Below are 8,077 nucleotides of genomic sequence, written 5' to 3'. Positions count from 1 at the left end.
ACACCTGAATCAGAATGAGGTCGCCACGTCTTCTGGGGCAGGGGTTTCTGTACAAAAGTGACGGGTTACATATGAATCAAAATGAGGTCGCCACCTCTTCTGGGGCAGGGGTTTCTGTACAAAAGTGTCGGGTTACCCTTGAATCAGAATGAGGTCGCCACCTCTTCTGGGGTAGGGGGTTCTGTACAAAAGTGACGGGTTACACTTGAATCAGAATGAGGTCGCCACCTCTTCTGGGGCAGGGGTTTCTGTACAAAAGTGACGGGTTACACTTGAATCAGAATGAGGTCGCCACCTCTTCTGGGGCAGGGGGTTCTGTACAAAAGTGACGGGTTACACTTGAATCAAAATGAGGTCGCCACCTCTTCTGGGGCAGGGGGTTCTGTACAAAAGTGACGGGTTACACTTGAATCAAAATGAGGTCGCCACCTCTTCAGGGGCAGGGGGTTCTGTACAAAAGTGACGGGTTACATTGAATCAAAATGAGGTCGCCACCTCTTCTGGGGCAGGGGGTTCTGTACAAAAGTGACGGGTTACATTTGAATCAAAATGAGGTCGCCACCTCTTCTGGGGCAGAGGGTTCTGTACAAATGTGACGGGTTACACTTGAATCAAAATGAGGTCGCCACCTCTTCTGGGGCAGGGGGTTCTGTACAAAAGTGACGGGTTACATTTGAATCAAAATGAGGTCGCCACCTCTTCTGGGGCAGAGGGTTCTGTACAAAAGTGACGGGTTACACTTGAATCAGAATGAGGTCGCCACCTCTTCTGGGGTAGGGGATTCTGTACAAAAGTGACGGGTTACACTTGAATCAGAATGAGGTCGCCACCTCTTCTGGGGCAGGGGGTTCTGTACAAAAGTGAAGGGTTACACTTGAATCAAAATGAGGTCGCCACCTCTTCTGGGGCAGGGGGTTCTGTACAAAAGTGACGGGTTACATTTGAATCAAAATGAGGTCGCCACCTCTTCTGGGGCAGAGGGTTCTGTACAAAAGTGACGGCTTACACTTGAATCAGAATGAGGTCGCCACCTCTTCTGGGGCAGGGGGTTCTGTACAAAAGTGACGGGTTACACTTGAATCAGAATGAGGTCGCCACCTCTTCTGGGGCAGGGGTTTCTGTACAAAAGTGACGGGTTACACTTGAATCAGAATGAGGTCGCCACCTCTTCTGGGGCAGGGGGTTCTGTACAAATGTGACGGGTTACACTTGAATCAAAATGAGGTCGCCACCTCTTCTGGGGTAGGGGATTCTGTACAAAAGTGACGGGTTACACTTGAATCAGAATGAGGTCGCCACCTCTTCTGGGGCAGGGGGTTCTGTACAAAAGTGAAGGGTTACACGAATCAAAATGAGGTCGCCACCTCTTCTGGGGCAGGGGGTTCTGTACAAAAGTGACGGGTTACATTTGAATCAAAATGAGGTCGCCACCTCTTCTGGGGCAGAGGGTTCTGTACAAAAGTGACGGCTTACACTTGAATCAGAATGAGGTCGCCACCTCTTCTGGGGCAGGGGTTTCTGTACAAAAGTGACGGGTTACACTTGAATCAGAATGAGGTCGCCACCTCTTCTGGGGCAGGGGGTTCTGTACAAAAGTGACGGGTTACACTTGAATCAAAATGAGGTCGCCACCTCTTCTGGGTTAGGGTGTTCTGTACAAAAGTGACGGGTTACACCTGAATCAGAATGAGGTCGCCACGTCTTCTGGGGCAGGGGTTTCTGTACAAAAGTGACGGGTTACATATGAATCAAAATGAGGTCGCCACCTCTTCTGGGGCAGGGGTTTCTGTACAAAAGTGACGGGTTACCCTTGAATCAGAATGAGGTCGCCACCTCTTCTGGGGTAGGGGGATCTGTACAAAAGTGACGGGTTACACTTGAATCAGAATGAGGTCTCCACCTCTTCTGGGGCAGGGGTTTCTGTACAAAAGTGACGGGTTACACTTGAATCAGAATGAGGTCGCCACCTCTTCTGGGGTAGGGGGTTCTGTACAAAAGTGACGGGTTACACTTGAATCTGAATGAGGTCGCCACCTCTTCTGGGGCAGGGGTTTCTGTACAAAAGTGACGGGTTACACTTGAATCAGAATGAGGTCGCCACCTCTTCTGGGGTAGGGGGTTCTGTACAAAAGTGACGTGTTACACTTGAATCAAAATGAGGTCGCCACCTCTTCTGGGGCAGGGGGTTCTGTGCAAAAGTGACGGGTTACACTTGAATCAAAATGAGGTCGCCACCTCTTCTGGGGCAGGGGGTTCTGTACAAAAGTGACGGGTTACACTTGAATCAAAATGAGGTCGCCACCTCTTCTGGGGCAGGGGGTTCTGTACAAAAGTGACGGGTTACACTTGAATCAAAATGAGGTCGCCACCTCTTCTGGGGCAGGGGGTTCTGTACAAAAGTGACGGGTTACACTTGAATCAAAATGAGGTCGCCACCTCTTCTGGGGCAGGGGGTTCTGTACAAAAGTGACGGGTTACATTTGAATCAAAATGAGGTCGCCACCTCTTCTGGGGCAGAGGGTTCTGTACAAAAGTGACGGGTTACACTTGAATCAGAATGAGGTCGCCACCTCTTCTGGGGTAGGGGATTCTGTACAAAAGTGACGGGTTACACTTGAATCAGAATGAGGTCGCCACCACTTCTGGGGCAGGGGGTTCTGTACAAAAGTGAAGGGTTACACTTGAATCAAAATGAGGTCGCCACCTCTTCTGGGGCAGGGGGTTCTGTACAAAAGTGACGGGTTACATTTGAATCAAAATGAGGTCGCCACCTCTTCTGGGGCAGAGGGTTCTGTACAAAAGTGACGGCTTACACTTGAATCAGAATGAGGTCGCCACCTCTTCTGGGGTAGGGGATTCTGTACAAAAGTGACGGGTTACACTTGAATCAGAATGAGGTCGCCACCACTTCTGGGGCAGGGGGTTCTGTACAAAAGTGAAGGGTTACACTTGAATCAAAATGAGGTCGCCACCTCTTCTGGGGCAGGGGGTTCTGTACAAAAGTGACGGGTTACATTTGAATCAAAATGAGGTCGCCACCTCTTCTGGGGCAGAGGGTTCTGTACAAAAGTGACGGCTTACACTTGAATCAGAATGAGGTCGCCACCTCTTCTGGGGCAGGGGGTTCTGTACAAAAGTGACGGGTTACACTTGAATCAGAATGAGGTCGCCACCTCTTCTGGGGCAGGGGTTTCTGTGCAAAAGTGACGGGTTACATTTGAATCAAAATGAGGTCGCCACCTCTTCTGGGGCAGAGGGTTCTGTACAAATGTGACGGGTTACACTTGAATCAAAATGAGGTCGCCACCTCTTCTGGGGCAGGGGGTTCTGTACAAAAGTGACGGGTTACACTTGAATCAGAATGAGGTCGCCACCTCTTCTGGGGCAGGGGGTTCTGTACAAAAGTGACGGGTTACACTTGAATCAGAATGAGGTCGCCACCTCTTCTGGGGCAGGGGGTTCTGTACAAAAGTGACGGGTTACACTTGAATCAAAATGAGGTCGCCACCTCTTCTGGGGCAGGGGGTTCTGTGCAAAAGTGACGGGTTACACTTGAATCAAAATGAGGACGCCACCTCTTCTGGGGCAGGGGGTTCTGTACAAAAGTGACGGGTTACACTTGAATCAAAATGAGGTCGCCACCTCTTCTGGGGCAGCGGGTTCTGTACAAAAGTGACGGGTTACACTTGAATCAAAATGAGGTCGCCACCTCTTCTGGGGCAGGGGGTTCTGTACAAAAGTGACGGGTTACACTTGAATCAAAATGAGGTCGCCACCTCTTCTGGGGCAGGGGGTTCTGTACAAAAGTGACGGGTTACATTTGAATCAAAATGAGGTCGCCACCTCTTCTGGGGCAGAGGGTTCTGTACAAATGTGACGGGTTACACTTGAATCAAAATGAGGTCGCCACCTCTTCTGGGGCAGGGGGTTCTGTACAAAAGTGACGGGTTACATTTGAATCAAAATGAGGTCGCCACCTCTTCTGGGGCAGAGGGTTCTGTACAAAAGTGACGGGTTACACTTGAATAAGAATGAGGTCGCCACCTCTTCTGGGGTAGGGGATTCTGTACAAAAGTGACGGGTTACATTGAATCAAAATGAGGTCGCCACCTCTTCTGGGGCAGGGGGTTCTGTACAAAAGTGACGGGTTACATTTGAATCAAAATGAGGTCGCCACCTCTTCTGGGGCAGAGGGTTCTGTACAAATGTGACGGGTTACACTTGAATCAAAATGAGGTCGCCACCTCTTCTGGGGCAGGGGGTTCTGTACAAAAGTGACGGGTTACATTTGAATCAAAATGAGGTCGCCACCTCTTCTGGGGCAGAGGGTTCTGTACAAAAGTGACGGGTTACACTTGAATCAGAATGAGGTCGCCACCTCTTCTGGGGTAGGGGATTCTGTACAAAAGTGACGGGTTACACTTGAATCAGAATGAGGTCGCCACCTCTTCTGGGGCAGGGGGTTCTGTACAAAAGTGAAGGGTTACACTTGAATCAGAATGAGGTCGCCACCTCTTCTGGGGCAGGGGGTTCTGTACAAATGTGACGGGTTACACTTGAATCAAAATGAGGTCGCCACCTCTTCTGGGGCAGAGGGTTCTGTACAAAAGTGACGGCTTACACTTGAATCAGAATGAGGTCGCCACCTCTTCTGGGGCAGAGGGTTCTGTACAAAAGTGACGGGTTACACTTGAATCAGAATGAGGACGCCACCTCTTCTGGGGCAGGGGTTTCTGTACAAAAGTGACGGGTTACACTTGAATCAGAATGAGGTCGCCACCTCTTCTGGGGCAGAGGGTTCTGTACAAATGTGACGGGTTACACTTGAATCAAAATGAGGTCGCCACCTCTTCTGGGGTAGGGGATTCTGTACAAAAGTGACGGGTTACACTTGAATCAGAATGAGGTCGCCACCTCTTCTGGGGCAGGGGGTTCTGTACAAAAGTGAAGGGTTACACGAATCAAAATGAGGTCGCCACCTCTTCTGGGGCAGGGGGTTCTGTACAAAAGTGACGGGTTACATTTGAATCAAAATGAGGTCGCCACCTCTTCTGGGGCAGAGGGTTCTGTACAAAAGTGACGGCTTACACTTGAATCAGAATGAGGTCGCCACCTCTTCTGGGGCAGGGGTTTCTGTACAAAAGTGACGGGTTACACTTGAATCAGAATGAGGTCGCCACCTCTTCTGGGGCAGGGGGTTCTGTACAAAAGTGACGGGTTACACTTGAATCAAAATGAGGTCGCCACCTCTTCTGGGTTAGGGTGTTCTGTACAAAAGTGACGGGTTACACCTGAATCAGAATGAGGTCGCCACGTCTTCTGGGGCAGGGGTTTCTGTACAAAAGTGACGGGTTACATATGAATCAAAATGAGGTCGCCACCTCTTCTGGGGCAGGGGTTTCTGTACAAAAGTGACGGGTTACCCTTGAATCAGAATGAGGTCGCCACCTCTTCTGGGGTAGGGGGATCTGTACAAAAGTGACGGGTTACACTTGAATCAGAATGAGGTCTCCACCTCTTCTGGGGCAGGGGTTTCTGTACAAAAGTGACGGGTTACACTTGAATCAGAATGAGGTCGCCACCTCTTCTGGGGTAGGGGGTTCTGTACAAAAGTGACGGGTTACACTTGAATCTGAATGAGGTCGCCACCTCTTCTGGGGCAGGGGTTTCTGTACCAAAGTGACGGGTTACACTTGAATCAGAATGAGGTCGCCACCTCTTCTGGGGTAGGGGGTTCTGTACAAAAGTGACGGGTTACACTTGAATCAAAATGAGGTCGCCACCTCTTCTGGGGCAGGGGGTTCTGTGCAAAAGTGACGGGTTACACTTGAATCAAAATGAGGTCGCCACCTCTTCTGGGGCAGGGGGTTCTGTACAAAAGTGACGGGTTACACTTGAATCAAAATGAGGTCGCCACCTCTTCTGGGGCAGGGGGTTCTGTACAAAAGTGACGGGTTACACTTGAATCAAAATGAGGTCGCCACCTCTTCTGGGGCAGGGGGTTCTGTACAAAAGTGACGGGTTACACTTGAATCAAAATGAGGTCGCCACCTCTTCTGGGGCAGGGGGTTCTGTACAAAAGTGACGGGTTACATTTGAATCAAAATGAGGTCGCCACCTCTTCTGGGGCAGAGGGTTCTGTACAAATGTGACGGGTTACACTTGAATCAAAATGAGGTCGCCACCTCTTCTGGGGCAGGGGGTTCTGTACAAAAGTGACGGGTTACATTTGAATCAAAATGAGGACGCCACCTCTTCTGGGGCAGAGGGTTCTGTACAAAGGTGACGGGTTACACTTGAATCAGAATGAGGTCGCCACCTCTTCTGGGGTAGGGGATTCTGTACAAAAGTGACGGGTTACACTTGAATCAGAATGAGGTCGCCACCACTTCTGGGGCAGGGGGTTCTGTACAAAAGTGAAGGGTTACACTTGAATCAAAATGAGGTCGCCACCTCTTCTGGGGCAGGGGGTTCTGTACAAAAGTGACGGGTTACATTTGAATCAAAATGAGGTCGCCACCTCTTCTGGGGCAGAGGGTTCTGTACAAAAGTGACGGCTTACACTTGAATCAGAATGAGGTCGCCACCTCTTCTGGGGCAGGGGGTTCTGTACAAAAGTGACGGGTTACACTTGAATCAGAATGAGGTCGCCACCTCTTCTGGGGCAGGGGTTTCTGTGCAAAAGTGACGGGTTACATTTGAATCAAAATGAGGTCGCCACCTCTTCTGGGGCAGAGGGTTCTGTACAAATGTGACGGGTTACACTTGAATCAAAATGAGGTCGCCACCTCTTCTGGGGCAGGGGGTTCTGTACAAAAGTGACGGGTTACACTTGAATCAGAATGAGGTCGCCACCTCTTCTGGGGCAGGGGGTTCTGTACAAAAGTGACGGGTTACACTTGAATCAGAATGAGGTCGCCACCTCTTCTGGGGCAGGGGGTTCTGTACAAAAGTGACGGGTTACACTTGAATCAAAATGAGGTCGCCACCTCTTCTGGGGCAGGGGGTTCTGTGCAAAAGTGACGGGTTACACTTGAATCAAAATGAGGACGCCACCTCTTCTGGGGCAGGGGGTTCTGTACAAAAGTGACGGGTTACACTTGAATCAAAATGAGGTCGCCACCTCTTCTGGGGCAGCGGGTTCTGTACAAAAGTGACGGGTTACACTTGAATCAAAATGAGGTCGCCACCTCTTCTGGGGCAGGGGGTTCTGTACAAAAGTGACGGGTTACACTTGAATCAAAATGAGGTCGCCACCTCTTCTGGGGCAGGGGGTTCTGTACAAAAGTGACGGGTTACATTTGAATCAAAATGAGGTCGCCACCTCTTCTGGGGCAGAGGGTTCTGTACAAATGTGACGGGTTACACTTGAATCAAAATGAGGTCGCCACCTCTTCTGGGGCAGGGGGTTCTGTACAAAAGTGACGGGTTACATTTGAATCAAAATGAGGTCGCCACCTCTTCTGGGGCAGAGGGTTCTGTACAAAAGTGACGGGTTACACTTGAATCAGAATGAGGTCGCCACCTCTTCTGGGGTAGGGGATTCTGTACAAAAGTGACGGGTTACACTTGAATCAGAATGAGGTCGCCACCTCTTCTGGGGCAGGGGGTTCTGTACAAAAGTGACGGGTTACACTTGAATCAAAATGAGGTCGCCACCTCTTCTGGGGCAGGGGGTTCTGTACAAAAGTGACGGGTTACATTTGAATCAAAATGAGGTCGCCACCTCTTATGGGGCAGAGGGTTCTGTACAAAAGTGACGGCTTACAGTTGAATCAGAATGAGGTCGCCACCTCTTCTGGGGCAGGGGGTTCTGTACAAAAGTGACGGGTTACACTTGAATCAGAATGAGGTCGCCACCTCTTCTGGGGCAGGGGTTTCTGTACAAAAGTGACGGGTTACACTTGAATCAGAATGAGGTCGCCACCTCTTCTGGGGTAGGGGGTTCTGTACAAAAGTGACGGGTTACACTTGAATCAAAATGAGGTCGCCACCTCTTCTGGGTTAGGGTGTTCTGTACAAAAGTGACGGGTTACACCTGAATCAGAATGAGGTCGCCACGTCTTCTGGGGCAGGG

The sequence above is a fragment of the Hypanus sabinus genome, unplaced genomic scaffold, assembly GCF_030144855.1.
Source record: "Hypanus sabinus isolate sHypSab1 unplaced genomic scaffold, sHypSab1.hap1 scaffold_340, whole genome shotgun sequence".
Lineage (NCBI taxonomy): Eukaryota > Metazoa > Chordata > Chondrichthyes > Myliobatiformes > Dasyatidae > Hypanus > Hypanus sabinus.
The sequence above is the reverse complement of the archived record's forward strand: the minus strand, read 5'-3'. Positions refer to the sequence as shown.